This window comes from Gnatocerus cornutus, chromosome 3 (genome assembly GCF_029298725.1).
Source record: "Gnatocerus cornutus isolate USDA-ARS CGAHR chromosome 3, icGnaCorn1.1, whole genome shotgun sequence".
Lineage (NCBI taxonomy): Eukaryota > Metazoa > Arthropoda > Insecta > Coleoptera > Tenebrionidae > Gnatocerus > Gnatocerus cornutus.
The window spans coordinates 2,057,181-2,071,291 of record NC_142235.1 but is presented as its reverse complement, the minus strand read 5'-3'; the positions used below and the strand labels follow the sequence as shown (position 1 = coordinate 2,071,291).

Here is a 14,111-nt window from a genome sequence, read left to right as displayed (position 1 = left end):
TTGAAGTTCCGCAGAAATTGTAGGAGTTTGCTAAACGATCAATCACAAAGACGCATTTTAAATTTGGCGTATATAAAAAATTCTCTGCAAGAAATATAAATGAAATTTACAAAGATGTCCGGAAAGTGGCGCACCATCTTAAAAGAGTGGTAGTTGAATGAGCCCCCAGAGTACCAAAAAATGTTAAAAAAAAATCCAGACTCTGTTTTCGCAGGAGGACCAAAAGAAAATTAGGAAAATAGCAACATTGAGATCTGTTAATCCATTAATATAAAGTTCCAGTATTCAAAGCGATAGTAACGTTGCTGTTGTACTGTTGGCGTTAGTCAGGTCGGTTCACGAACGAATAATGTAACTATGGTTTTATGTTGATAAATCTGCACGAACTCATCAAAATTCTTAGAGAAATCCGCTTATTTCGATGCAAAACGACGATTTCACGCTGATTCTCGCCGTTGTCTGGTTTGGATTCGCAACGATCGTTGATTCAAAAATCTCGTTAACAGTTTTCAGGCATTTCTTACAAGATTTTTCCGATTTTTTTTGCACTATGTCTTTGCGAAAAATGTCTTTTAGGTAACAAATTCTATTAAACCTAAAATTATTGCACAGAAATCGTTAATTTTGGCAATAAACGTTTCTTTCGGTAATCTATGGCATTGTCTGATGATACAGTATCACGGTGGTGCGCGCCTTTCTGGACACCCTGTATAATGATTCCTAAGTAACAGTACACTATTGCTAACTTTTTTTCCTATTTGTAATTTCCAGAATGTTTTAACTTGGTATGAAATAATGGTGTCTAAAGATTTTTTTTCTAGAAATGTTTTAGGTTAGAATTTAGGGATTATCGAAATTTTGATCTGGCAGTACTGACTGAAGACAGTCTTAGTTTTGGTACGACTACGGAACTACCAAGTTGCTTTGTGTTATAGTGCGTGTGAAGAATTGTGTTATTTTCAAAGTTTTTCTTTTAGTTGTTTCTGCTTTTAATTATCATGTTCATTTTGTAATTCGTTGATTTATGTTTAAATTTTGAAAACGGTAAGTTTTATCATAAAAATACTCAAACTAAAATTGTAGATCATAAAATTATCTATAAAATAGTTATTTAATAAACTAGTTTGTTAATGAAGGCGATTAATGATCGACACTGTTTAAAGCACGAACGAGCGAAGCGAGTGAGTGTCTTTAATAGTGGAGATCATTAATCGCCCATTAACAAACGAGTTTATTACAACGTTTTATCGTTGACCACACAATATCTTTATTTGGGTGACAAAATGGGCAAGAGTTTCACGGAAAAATCATTATGATAAAAAAACATAGTTACCATTGAAAAAAATGACATGCGAATTTTATCAACAAGTGTCACCATTTTGAAATACCCTACCGGCTGCAGTGGTCCAAAGCGCAAACGATGCATGTTCAAGTTTATTACCGAGTAAAAGTAAATATTCAGAAATAGAAACATAGTTGAAGATAATGCCGTAGTTTTTGTTTTATTTCTGTGTGTATTTCTGGTTGCATATGTCAAAATGTCAAAATTACAAAAAGAGCTGCATAATGAAAAAGAGAGCGTTAATGACACCCATTAACGCATCCTTTTTCAGACAAACTGATTCATTAATGTCGACATTAATAAGAGGTCAACGATAAAATATATTAACACTTTTTTTCCTACAAGCCACCGTTTCAGAGATATAGCGATTCAAACAGTTGTAACAGTTATAATCGTCATAACATGTATGAGTACGCCACGTATATTCATCTCTAGAGTTGTAATATTATATAGTATAGGTTAATAGTTATTTTTGGCCTCATGAATTGTAAACGTGAAATTAACATTCAATTGACAGCTTCGGAAACATTAGATTTACAAGCGCCCTGGACGTTTACACACGCCGTGCTCTAAAAATTGCCCAAATCGTCTGCTCTTCACATGCGTTTATATCTATTATATCTACCTATACTATATTATCTACCTAAATTATTATTTCAATTAAGACAATATTTCTATTTTTAAAGTAATATTAAAACGTTTAAGGACTAGATCAAATTGTCTGTTTTATAAGGTACCGCTGTTAGTTTTCAGTGCGCAATTCAAGAGAGACAAACATAGTCCATAAATCAATGGGTTAGAACGAGACGCAAGATTCTAGGGAATTGTCATAAAATTGTTGACGTAAAATTTGTCATTGACAAAATTTAAGGTTATCTTAAATTTATTTGTTTAAAATACACTTAAATAAACCGTGGGTACAAAAAGAAAATTGGTTCCAACATTATAACAGACTATGTGAATACGTAAGAGGTGAGCGAACCGACATTAGAACCAATTCCATTTTAGCACGTTAAGGAGGTGCAACACTCAGAAACGGTCTCGGACTTCAAGCACTGTCTTTTCTAATCTCCAACGATTCGACTTGTATGCAGTAACGCCCTAATTAGAATATGCTATTAGCACTTATTATATTGTAGCTTCTCCCGACGATGTAGTAACAATGATGAGATGTTAAAGTAACTGAGAGAAAGCATTGCACAAATGGAAGTAGCAAGTACATGAGCAGAAAATGAAGTACATGAGATATTTTAAAGGGGCTATTAAGAAGAAAGAATTTACAAGTTTGAAGAAGTAGACATGTTTAAAATCTTGAATGAGTTTATGCAAAACAACTGCAACAAAATGAATGAATATCAAGAACAAATATTAAGGTTATGTTAAAATTATTTACTTAAATCACCCTGAAATACAAAATTACATCTATTTTTAACACTACAGGAGACCATTTGAATGCGTTTAAGGACCTTCGTACGCCACATTAAACTATAGAACCAGTTTTGCATATCTTATGTATATTTCATGTCCCATTGCATTTTCAGTTTTCACATTCATTATGAGAAGTAGCAGCGGCTTCAAACCAACCATCTTCTGCCGCTGATGTTGAAAGCGATGGTGTGTCTTCCTCATGAGACTGTGTATCTGCACTGTTCAAGTGATGTGTCTTGTCCACCTGCTAGTTTATGAGGCCCCGCTGTTACATTAAGGATAGCAGTCAGTTGGTCCTACAACACATTTTGAGAACGTTTACCGTTGAGGCCGATATACTTACACTTTACAATATCATTGCTTGTGTTTTAGGCATTTGAAATAATATTTCTGTCCATAACGCAGGTTTTGTGATGTACCAAATGTGAGTGGTCTTCCTTCATTTTCTTGCCCATAGATTTGATTTTCAACTCATATTAACAATAAGATGAACGAGTTATTCGCCTGAATGCAAGAAGTTCATGTTGGTATTGGGGCTATTGAAACACAAAAGCGATTGAAGACAAATTGGGGGAACATTATTTAAATTTAATTCACGGAATTCGTAAACTAACAGGTACAAAATTCCATAACCTTATAAGAAGTACTCAAGGGTTCATATACAAAAACCAACTTTAGTAATCCCCAAATACGTACTGCTTAACCAATGTCACAATGATTGTCGGCTTCGATAGGGCTTCCATCTACCTTCTATTTGGAGTTTTCTGAAATTTGTGGAAAGTCGTCGTACATAAAACGTCAAATAGTATTTACTTACGGTGGAGGAAACAAAAACACCATAACGATTCGTGTTGAGAAATCGCACATTCAAACCATTTTATTACAAACGATATTTGACAAGAATTGACAGTTCATAAAGCAATGTGTCCACACAAACAACATTTAAATTTAGTGCGCATGTAGAGATAGACAGAAGATATCGTTTTCTTTCTTTTTGTCACTAACAGCGGTACCTTACAAAACAGACAATTTGATCAAGTGACCTTAAAAACGTTTTTTATACAGCGCCATCTTGTGTACTTTTTGTGCACCAACTACAAAATTGACAGAATTGACAGATGATGAAATTTACAAATGTCAGATGTGACAGTTCCCATCAATTTTGAAAAATCCAATTATTTAAATTAAAATTTTTCGGCCAAAAAGTTTAATACAACTCTTGTGCGTTAACCATTTTACAGCGCTCAATCATTAAAGCACTCCGGCTACGCCGTCGTGCTTCAAACTGATTTCGCGCTGTAAAATGTAAGTTACCACACGCGACTGTAAGTAACTATTACGCACGTTAATAAATAACTGAAGTAAATGGATCTAAATATGCGGATGGTAAATTATTAGTTCCAATGTAGAAACCTCGATATCTAACTTGTTTTCGGTGCAAACTTGAACTGTAAGTACTCATTAGAAGCGTCTAAAGTTGCGGATAGAAAATTTTTAGCTCCAATATTGGATCTCTACAAAATGTATGTGAGGTTTAATTTACACCATACGTCTTCCATACTTCATGCCAATTGATATTAAGGTTCAAATGTCAAACATGGTTTTAAATTTGAGAAGAGTTGTGTAAATAGAATTTTTATGTGAGTATTAAATTTAGAAGTATTAGTTACAAGTGAAACGAATGACGAGTTCTAAAATATTTTTAATGTTAACTTATAATTATGTACCACTATTAAAAAAATTAATTTGGGTAAAATCTGAGACCCTTGAAACTTGAAACCTGAAAAGTTAAATTTACGAACAACTTGAAAAATTACAAGAACTTGTACTTGCATGTAAAATCGATGATTTTATAAAATATAGAGATCGTACCTGACCTCTAAAGCTAAATCATTATCATAAAAAATTACGCGCTCTTTTACTTCCAGGGTAATGGGTTCCTACATGTTTAAAACAAGTCGAACAAGATATTACATTTGAATTTGAATCGTTTTTCAATGCTAAAAAGCATCAACGCGTTCAAGAAGTTACTTGAATTGTTACGTTCTGAAGAACCAGAAGATGATCCTCCTAACATTTTTGGGATTTCCGGATAATAACTAAAATATTCATGAAGTCCGACCTACTTAGAAGGTTACGAGTAAATTTGATATCGCTTTAGATATTTTAATTTATTTGTGAATTATTCATTTCTATTTTCTTGACATAATGACTGAAATGAACCAAAGTTTTGTTTAAATGTTTTATTGGAAGCCAGTGTACATGCTAATACCAGTTTTTTGAACTTTTTTAGGATTTCAGCACTCAGTCACATTCTTGAAACTTTTTAATCAGTTTTTTGGGTTTGTCTATAGATTAACACAAATACGTATTTAACAATGATACGAAGAGGTAAGAACAAAAAATTTTTTTTTGTAATTTTCGTTTTGACCACAGATCCCCTTAAAATTGCCTACATTTTGAGCTACAAGATCTATCAAAATTCCGTTCTAAAAACGCTTCTAAAGATATCAATTGTGTACTACTTTTTCTTATCAATTTTCCAAATGGTTTTTTTATGTTCAAACCCGAGCAAATTGGAGCTACTCAGAAATGGAACTACAATTTTGAGGAACACTTGGATAAACTCATTTCAGTCCAATCTGATACTTTGAAGACAATTTCAGTTCATATTCACAATTTTTGTGCATTTGAAGAAGAACACTCTGATCGATGACGTGTTGGCCACGTTGGATTTTTGGGAAATAAACGCCGCCGGCGAAGAAGTTGAACGCTAAATTAATAAAGAAGCGACAAGAGTAACAGTTTATGTTGTGGGTAGTGTTATTTTGGTGTGGTTTTGGGTAGCACTGATGGTTTATCCTCACGAAAACGACGTGGAAATAGTTATCGGCAGTACGATTTTGAAACCAGAAAATGCACTGTATTTGGGAGTTTTTCTAAAATTGTTCTACTTCGTTGGACACTGTAGCATAGCGCACACTTATCAAGTCATTTATGCCACACAAACAATTACTTTTCAAACACTCATGTTAAATGCTTTTATTGAAGTTGTCGACTTCACGCAGAGTTTGAAGGACGAAGCTCAAAACGCGATTGAAACAAGGTTACAAATTTTTATTCGAAGACAGTGCGAATTTCTCAGGTACAACTGTCTCAGCACACTTCTTCTAATATCGTTGGTGCAGTTGCAGGGCACAATGTTTGAAAATATTAAAAAGTTTAATCATTCCCTTTAGTTTAGGGGCGTGCAGTATTTGTCTAAGCACAGCTTTGGCGGTTCTTGAGGTACTAACCACCAAACTCATCAACACAAATCTTGGTAAGTGTTGGGTTAAGGTCACCGCTACACAAGGATGCCCACAGGGAGGAGTTTTATCTCCACTTCTGTGGAACTTGGTAGTGGATGACTTAATACATAAACTGCACATGGAAGGGGTCTATGTGCAAGGTTATGCTGATGACATCGTAATCCTTGTTCAGGGCAAGTTTCTTGACTTGGCTAAAGAGCTCACACAAGGGGCTCTAAAGCTGGTCGAGAAATGGTGCACAGGACAAGGACTATCTGTAAACCCTGACAAAACCAGTCATGTAATCTTTACCAAGAGAAGAAAGGATCAATATGTGGCCCCAACACTCTTTGGCAAGACACTAGAAGTTCAAACAGTGGTCAAGTATTTAGGCATCCACCTAGATTCTAGACTCACATGGAGAACTCATGTGCAAAACAAAATTGGAAAAGCTACAGCAGCCCTGTGGGCGTGCAGGAGGACTGTGGGGAAAACATGGGGAATTACTCCCAGAATATTGCATTGGCTGTACACATGTGTAGTAAGGCCAATGATAGTCTATGGATCCATCGTCTGGTGGGGCGCGACGTCAAGGCTTTGGGCCAAAACTCTGTTGGCTAAAGCTCAAAGATTAGCGTGCCTTACTATAACAGGAGCGATGAAATCCACTCCCACATCGGCCATGGAAATACTGACGGGGCTTACTCCCCTTCACCTCAAAGTGAAGGAGTCAGCTGCGGCGGGATTCCTTAGGTTAAGGTGTACAGGGCAGTGGAAAAATACAACAATGGGCACAGGACATTGGGCTATCGCCCAACTTGTGACAGACATCAACCCCATCTTTAAGATGAGGGAAGATTGTATGGCTCCCATTATTGTGATCAATCACTCATATGAAGTGATAATACCTTCAAGAGAAGAATGGAGTGAAAGAACAAGAGCCATAACTCAGGGGGGCTGGACCATCTGTTATGCAGATGGCTCGGTCTCACAAGTGGGCTCAGGCTCTGGAGCTGTTATTTGGGGCACGGATTTCGGTGTCTCAACATCACTGGGTAGACATACCAGTGTGTTTCAAACAGAAACCTTTGCTGTAATACAGTGTGTTACAGAATGTACTCAGAGAGCTATTGTTAATAAGCACATCTGCTTCTTTACTGACAGCCAAGAAGTCTTGAAAGCTCTGCAGTCATGCAGACATGCGTCAAGACTTGTCAGTGAATGTCATACAGCACTGCAAAATCTGGCAAGGCGCAACAAACAAATTGTGCTTTGCTGGATACCAGGGCACACAGGGGTCGAAGGGAATGAAAGGGCTAACCAATTGGCCAAAAGAGGCTCTGAAAAGGGCTTCTTTGGACCGGAGCCGGCTCTTCCAATTCCGAAAACCCTCCAGAAAAACCTCCTGAAAGAGTGGATTGAATCACTCCACAGGGAGGAATGGCAAAAGCTTGAACTGCGACAGTCTGGGCTATTTATTGATGGACCAGACTTAAAACGCAGTGAAGAACTATTGAAACTCTGTAGGAAAGACCTCAGAATATTAGTGGGACTGTTCACAGGACACTGTCCCCTTAACAAACACATGCACACAATCGGTCTCAAGACTGACGACATGTGTAGAGCGTGTATGGAGGACACGGAAACTCCACTACACATATTATGCCTCTGTCCAAATTTTTCTGAACTGAGGAAGGAACATATGGATTTTCATATTTTGGAACCATCTGAGATTCGGGAAGCACCCATAAAGAGCATCCTGGCGTTTGCAAAGACAACAGGGCTCTTATAGGTCGTCCCGTAAACGAGGATTGCACACAATGGGTCAATAGACCTCAGCGTGCGGCTCTTAAAGGGTCTTCTCGGAAACAAAAAAAAAAAAAAAAAAAAAAAAAAAACCACCAAACTCTCTGTACTTATTTTCATTACTTTTCTTTTTCTTCAGCTAACTTACGAGTTTCACATGATTCTTCTTTTGCGAGTTGTTTTGTATACTTTTCTTGCTCTTTCTTCTTGCCTCACCGTTGTTTTGTTTGGACAAAGCGTTGAAGATATAGTAAGCCGCCATGAAACCATTTTAAAAACGCAAAGTTTGTTTTAGTTTGAAAGAACTTACCTTAAATTTACCCAAACGAACTGGTATGATTGGAATATCAAGAATAAGAAAATTTTGTTGATGATTTTGTCATGCACTTTGAAACCTCTAAGACTCGAATTTACGGAAGGGATCGCCATCAACCATCGGCTTGGAATGGGGGTAAAACTACAATTTAGACATAAAAAATGTTAAAAAATGTTTTTAGATCTGCAGAGTTGTGTATAGTGCAATTTCAGTGTTCTATCGAATCTTTAAAACTGAAATGTAAAAATTTTAGTGCTATCTTGGATATAAGCTTGTAATTGTTCAAAAACGTATATTTACAAAATTGCATACATATTTTGTTATTTTCAAATTCCAAATTAATTCTGTTAAGTGTTTTTTGAAGAATAAGAGGTTGTAGTGCAATCCGTAAATACAACTACATTTAAAAAGACTCTTTAGAGTAGACAGGAAATGTAGAAAAAGTAGAATGTTTCAACGAAGAGTTCAAAATATACCAAAATCACTACGTATCAGAAAAAACCTTTGAAACTTAAAAATAGTTACGACAAATAATCAGATAATGCAAACAATAGCAGAAATGACAATATGTGACCTTCTTGTATACTCATCTTTAAAAATGGTAGAGTCACAGTTCAAGTTTATCGTGCTGAAAAATTCTATGTTTTGCAATTAAATATCTGATAAAACAATACATTCTATCTGAAAAATTTGCAATTACAGATTTGTTAAAAACATTAAGCCGTATCAACTTTTTAGTACCTTGAGACAAGTTTTGAAGTGACACTCATGAAATCGCTTTCTTTGCTTCTTGTTTTATTTTAATTTTCACACGTTGAATGTTTGTAGTTTCTAACCTAGAAACAAGACTATACTCAGAGATTATCTTTTTGATGTGTTAGAGATAAGAACACAAGTAACTTTTAGAACATTTTTTGATTTAGCTTTGTGAAACATTGCTTCGCAAAATAAACAGGTTTCAAATAGATTTTCTTGTATTGACGGAAGGTCGGCTTGTTATAAAAAATGGAGGTAAAAGAGCACATCATTGCTGTTATTTTACCTTTATCTGACAGCTTCTTGGAGGCAGGAGTGACCGTGGCCATGGTCAAATTAAAACTACGATATAAGTTCGCTCGATAGATCCTTGCTGATCAAAAACATCTTTAATGGTTATAACTTGGGACTAACGCAAATATCTAAAATTTACGACGTTTGTTTGCTGATAATGGCTAATTTATCGATTTTTTAATTGCACCTTCGACTTATAGTTGTTGCGTATCGCATCACTATTGTAAGGGGTGGCGGCACTACCACCAGATCCCCACCATTTATTTACCCCTACTTGGGGTACTTCGCACAAGATAACCATTTTTTCCAGCAGTTAAATCTTGTACTTCAAACTAGTGACACAAATACATTAAATACACAAATTTGTGAGTCTCTCAATTCCAAATGAACCCACCAATAGTTTTTTATTAAATTAGTACGTCATGTCATATTGTAGCCGCCATTTTATTATTTTTGACATCTCTAGCTACCTATTAATAAAAATCATTGTATATAAAACCGAAAAAAAGTTTAATCAAACTTATGAGTTGAGAACATTCATAAGTCAGATCAAATTTCATTTCAAAAAATATCCGTTCCCTTGGTCCACTTTGACAGTTACTTTTTTAATGTTGGTACTTTTTGTACCAAAGACAAATGTTTAATGTTGGAAACGAAAGTAAGCAGACAAACGAATCGAACTCAAATATTCACATTTCAAAGTCGAAATGCATTTTTTTTATTATAAATTAAATTCAGTAATCTACAAACTAAAATTGACAGTCTATGCGTTGAATTTAAAAATTTGATAAAAGACTGAAACGACACTAATTACGGCTTTGTATATTTAAAAAATAAATTTTGCAACATTTTTATGAAAATTATTGGGCTGGATTTAACACCCTTAAGTAAATTAAGACTCGTTACTGCTTCTCCAACGGGTGTTGAACACAACTTATTATATTATATACCCTCATTCCCAGATGTAAGTTCAAGGCAATGTCTTCCGTAAACTCAAGACTACTATATCACAAATGTCATGAAAAATGACGGAGACGCACAAACCTATTATCTATTCCTTAATCTTAAAATCTAAAACTAACAATAAGAAACTTAAAACCTAATCTCACATCCCGATGTTTGTACGGATAGGAGAGTCCATAAAAACAATTGTGGCTCACTGTTGGAACCATCGCTAAGCATTTTGAATTGCGCGCCTTTTCTGGCTACGCTGCTGCCATAGGAAGTGACTGGAGCACAGCATAGAGAGATATTCAATAGGGAAAGCATGCGTCGGCATCTTTTATGTTGAGCCACCAAATTAAGCGAAGTATTGGTGGTCCTTCGACTATTTGCTCCCAGATGGCAACCCTAGATTTCAAAAAATGCGCTAATTGTACCAAGAATGGGTGGTCTTTTGATAATCCGCACATAGATGGCGCTCTCAGATTTAAAAACTGCGCTAATAACTTGGAAGAACTCAGGTCTCAAGCAGCATTAAAAAACTTATAAACATTGTAATTCAATATAATTCCTATTTAAAAAATACAACAATGTTAAACAACTAGTTGTGCAAAAAAAAACAAAAACCTGAAAACTATTTTAAATCAACAATGTCGATCATCAGTGTGACGTTGTTCACATGAAACTATATTCACATTACATGTTTATGAGCCGACTTGACTAACGCCAACAAAGTTACTATGGCTTTGAATACTTGAAATTTAAATTATTATTATTAAAGGAACAGTTCAGCAATGTTGCATTTTCCTAATTTTATTTAGGTTCTACTGCGAAAACAGAGTGTGATTTTTTTTATTTTTTTGTGTGTCATTTTCCGGACACCTGTATTTAAATAATAATTCGTATAACATGTATGATTTAGGAATACAAATAAAATATGTTGGAAATTTTTGTCACACCGTATGAAGGCAGCGAATAAAATTAATAAAAATAAAAAAAATTAGAGATGATAAGATAATACAATACACTAGGGTATTATTAATAACAAGATAACTTTAAGTAACCATTTCATTTAAAAACGGCACTATGGCTGAAGAGAAGCTGAAAGACCACCCATGCTACTCATGAAAACGGCTGTCGAATGTCGGTAAGCTTTCCCTACTGATTGTATTCCTATGCTGTGGCTGGAGAGTGGAACAACAACAGCAACACACGAAGATGGTGAAAAACAACGTGTGTGTTAACAAAAATCTTTAGAGTGCCCTAGGGTGGGTTTTTCCAACTTTTAGTTAACTTATAGTTATGCAATGCAACTAACAGTTAAAAATAGCTAGAAGTTAACTTCTAAGTAAAAATTTAAGTGTTTTTCCACAATATTTCAGCTTAGAGTTAGTAAACTGATAGTTAACCAAAAAAATTGTTATGTTGTCAAAATTTAAATGACGGTTTCTAGTTATTCTTGGCTAATTTTTGACTTTTTTCCAAACTCCATAAGATCTCTTTACAACATTTTTTGTTTTGATCTTTGATTCGTTGTATAAATTTTCTGCCATATTTCAAGTTTAGCGTAAACAAGTAGGGCTTCACAAGATAATCGCCATTTCCCAAAAGAACACAATTTTTATAATTACCAGCTGCAAACCTACGCATCAGTAAAAAATAACAAAAAATATGCGCATCAAAAGATCCTGGCCAGCGAGCAACAATGTCTAAAATATTTGTGATAGTTTGCACATTGAATGAAAAATATTGTTTTTGGTTTCTGTATAAATGTATAAATTAAGGTCTAAGAGAAGCCAAAGCCTCAGTACCTTTTTTTATTGTCTTCGACGTAGTGAATTTAAGAAGCCCATTTGAATTCGCAAGTATTTTTGCAAAAACTCAAAAATCGTAAAAAGTTATAGGGGAGTTCTTTTTAGGCGTCGCGACTCCACAACTATTGGAGATAAAAAAAAATTGCGTCAGTTTCTAAAACTTTGTCAACTATAAGCGTATGCAGATTTTTAAAATTTGATCCTTAAAATTAAAGACAATTTTTGGGTCGGACCCTCCATGTAGCCGACAAGCGAAAGCATTGAGAAAATTTGTTTGCTTCCCATTTTTCAAAATCGTTTACTTGTTCTAACAGACGACGTCTTCTCATAGGCAAATAATCCTCATCATTACTGTACACATTTATATAATATCAATTATCTATAGTGACACTTGTGGTAAAATTTGTAAATTCTTAATTCTGTAAATTAACGTTAAACTACAAGTTAACTCGAACTTCATGTACTAGTCAAATTTAATTGTGAGTTAACTCAGAACTATTAGTTTAAGACAATGGAAAAACACTTATATGGTAGTTAACTATTAGTTAATTAAAACTGTAAGTTAACGAAAAATGGAAAAACCCAGCCTTAGAGTAATTTGTGTTACACAATAAACTAATAGATTTATGAAAACCGTGTTTGGTGTGTTACCTTCTGAAAATACAATACTCACACGTTATAAATAGTCACGGATTGCTCATTTGATCGTTTAGACTGTAAAGAACAAAAAGAGAGCATGCGGGTTGAATATTTTCTGCTAAAATTAATTAATGGCTTTAGGGGTTAGTCAAATTTGAATTTTTCGAAAAAAAATTCATGACCAAAACTACGTATATTTGGAGCAAACTTGCGTTATTGATGGGCAACATGCTATAACTGTGTTTTGGCCGATTTAAATTTCAGATTGTAAATTTTGTGGTTCGAAATTTTTAATACTGAATATCTTCGTAACTAAGACAGTTTACTAACCTCGTTAAAAGCCATATCGCCCATGCGTTCATTTCTTTTACCTCTGACTGTACCTACAAAACTTGCAAATGCATTTTGAGCGTCTGGAGACAGATTTTTATTATACATATAGTTTCCTCTATTCTACAGTATGTCCCCGGATTGAGTTCACAAGAGGAAAAAAAAAATTATTTTTCATTGTACAAAAAAATGACAAAGGAATAATATTTTTTGCATAATTTAAAATAAATAAATCTTTAATTAAAACTTTACTATTATCAAGCTGTGTTCTTAAAAACGAAAGAAACAAAAAATAACGAAAAACTTTTTTATTTTTAATTTTGCAAAAAATGTCAAAGAAATGAAATTTGTTCTTTAACTCAAACCAATTTCCACTATTTGATTGGCCCATTACCTGTTTTAACACATAGTTCAATTCTAACTCGTAATTCTTTAAGACTGTTCCGAATTTTCTCGATTATTGTTAAGGATGCAATTGCAATTTTTTTCCAACTTTTTAATACTTACAGATTAATGGATAAATTTTCCTTTAATTTTTAACGCACTATTTGATATTGCGAATCCACAGCCTGCTGTTATTTAAACACGATTACAAAATTTAATAAATAAAAATAATAAAAAAAATAATTTTAAGAGTACAAACTAATAATTTTGAAATTTTAATTGCAGATTTATCTGTTTTGAAATAAGCAAAAAATGTCATTCGTTTGAAATTTTTTTGTAAAATGGAAAATAAATTTTTTTTCCCTCTTGTGAACTCAATCCGGGGACATTCTGTATTTGCTAAGTAGAATTAGCTTAGGTTTCTTAAAAACGGGACAATTTAGTGTCTCAAAGCCTTTTCTGGGAACATCAAGTCAAGGCGTTAAAGGGACAAGCCCGCTCAAAACGTTATTTATTATAATAAAATCAGAGCGATTACCAAGTTGAATGGAGAAAACGCGATTAGAACGACCAAAAAAAAGTTTTTTGTCTTTAATTTGTAAACATTCGATTTTACTTACTGAATTTCACAACACATCTTAAAATTGCCCTTGCTAATTTATGTGGACTGGAAGCTCATAAAGATGGAAAGAAAGTACACAAGCATTTATTGTACAATATGTTTACTGTTTTATTTCAAATTGAAAATCAAACTCTAAGTTACAAAACTA

At 34.2% G+C, this 14,111-nt stretch overlaps 1 protein-coding gene across 11 annotated transcripts in view; it reads right to left on the bottom strand.

Annotated features, from left to right (window-relative positions):
- Window positions 1-7,958, bottom strand: part of LOC148176780 (uncharacterized) — a 264,781-nt gene extending 256,823 nt beyond the window's left edge. For 10 of the 11 annotated variants that reach the window (XR_015769838.1, XR_015769836.1, XR_015769834.1 and 7 more), the window contains exon 1: window positions 7,931-7,952. The gene's annotated coding sequence lies outside the window, so the exon portion shown is untranslated. Of the gene's footprint in view, window positions 1-7,930 lie in introns of all 11 variants that reach the window. The other variant, XR_015769829.1, reaches the window with a different exon arrangement.
- Window positions 7,959-14,111: the final 6,153 nt, after the last annotated feature.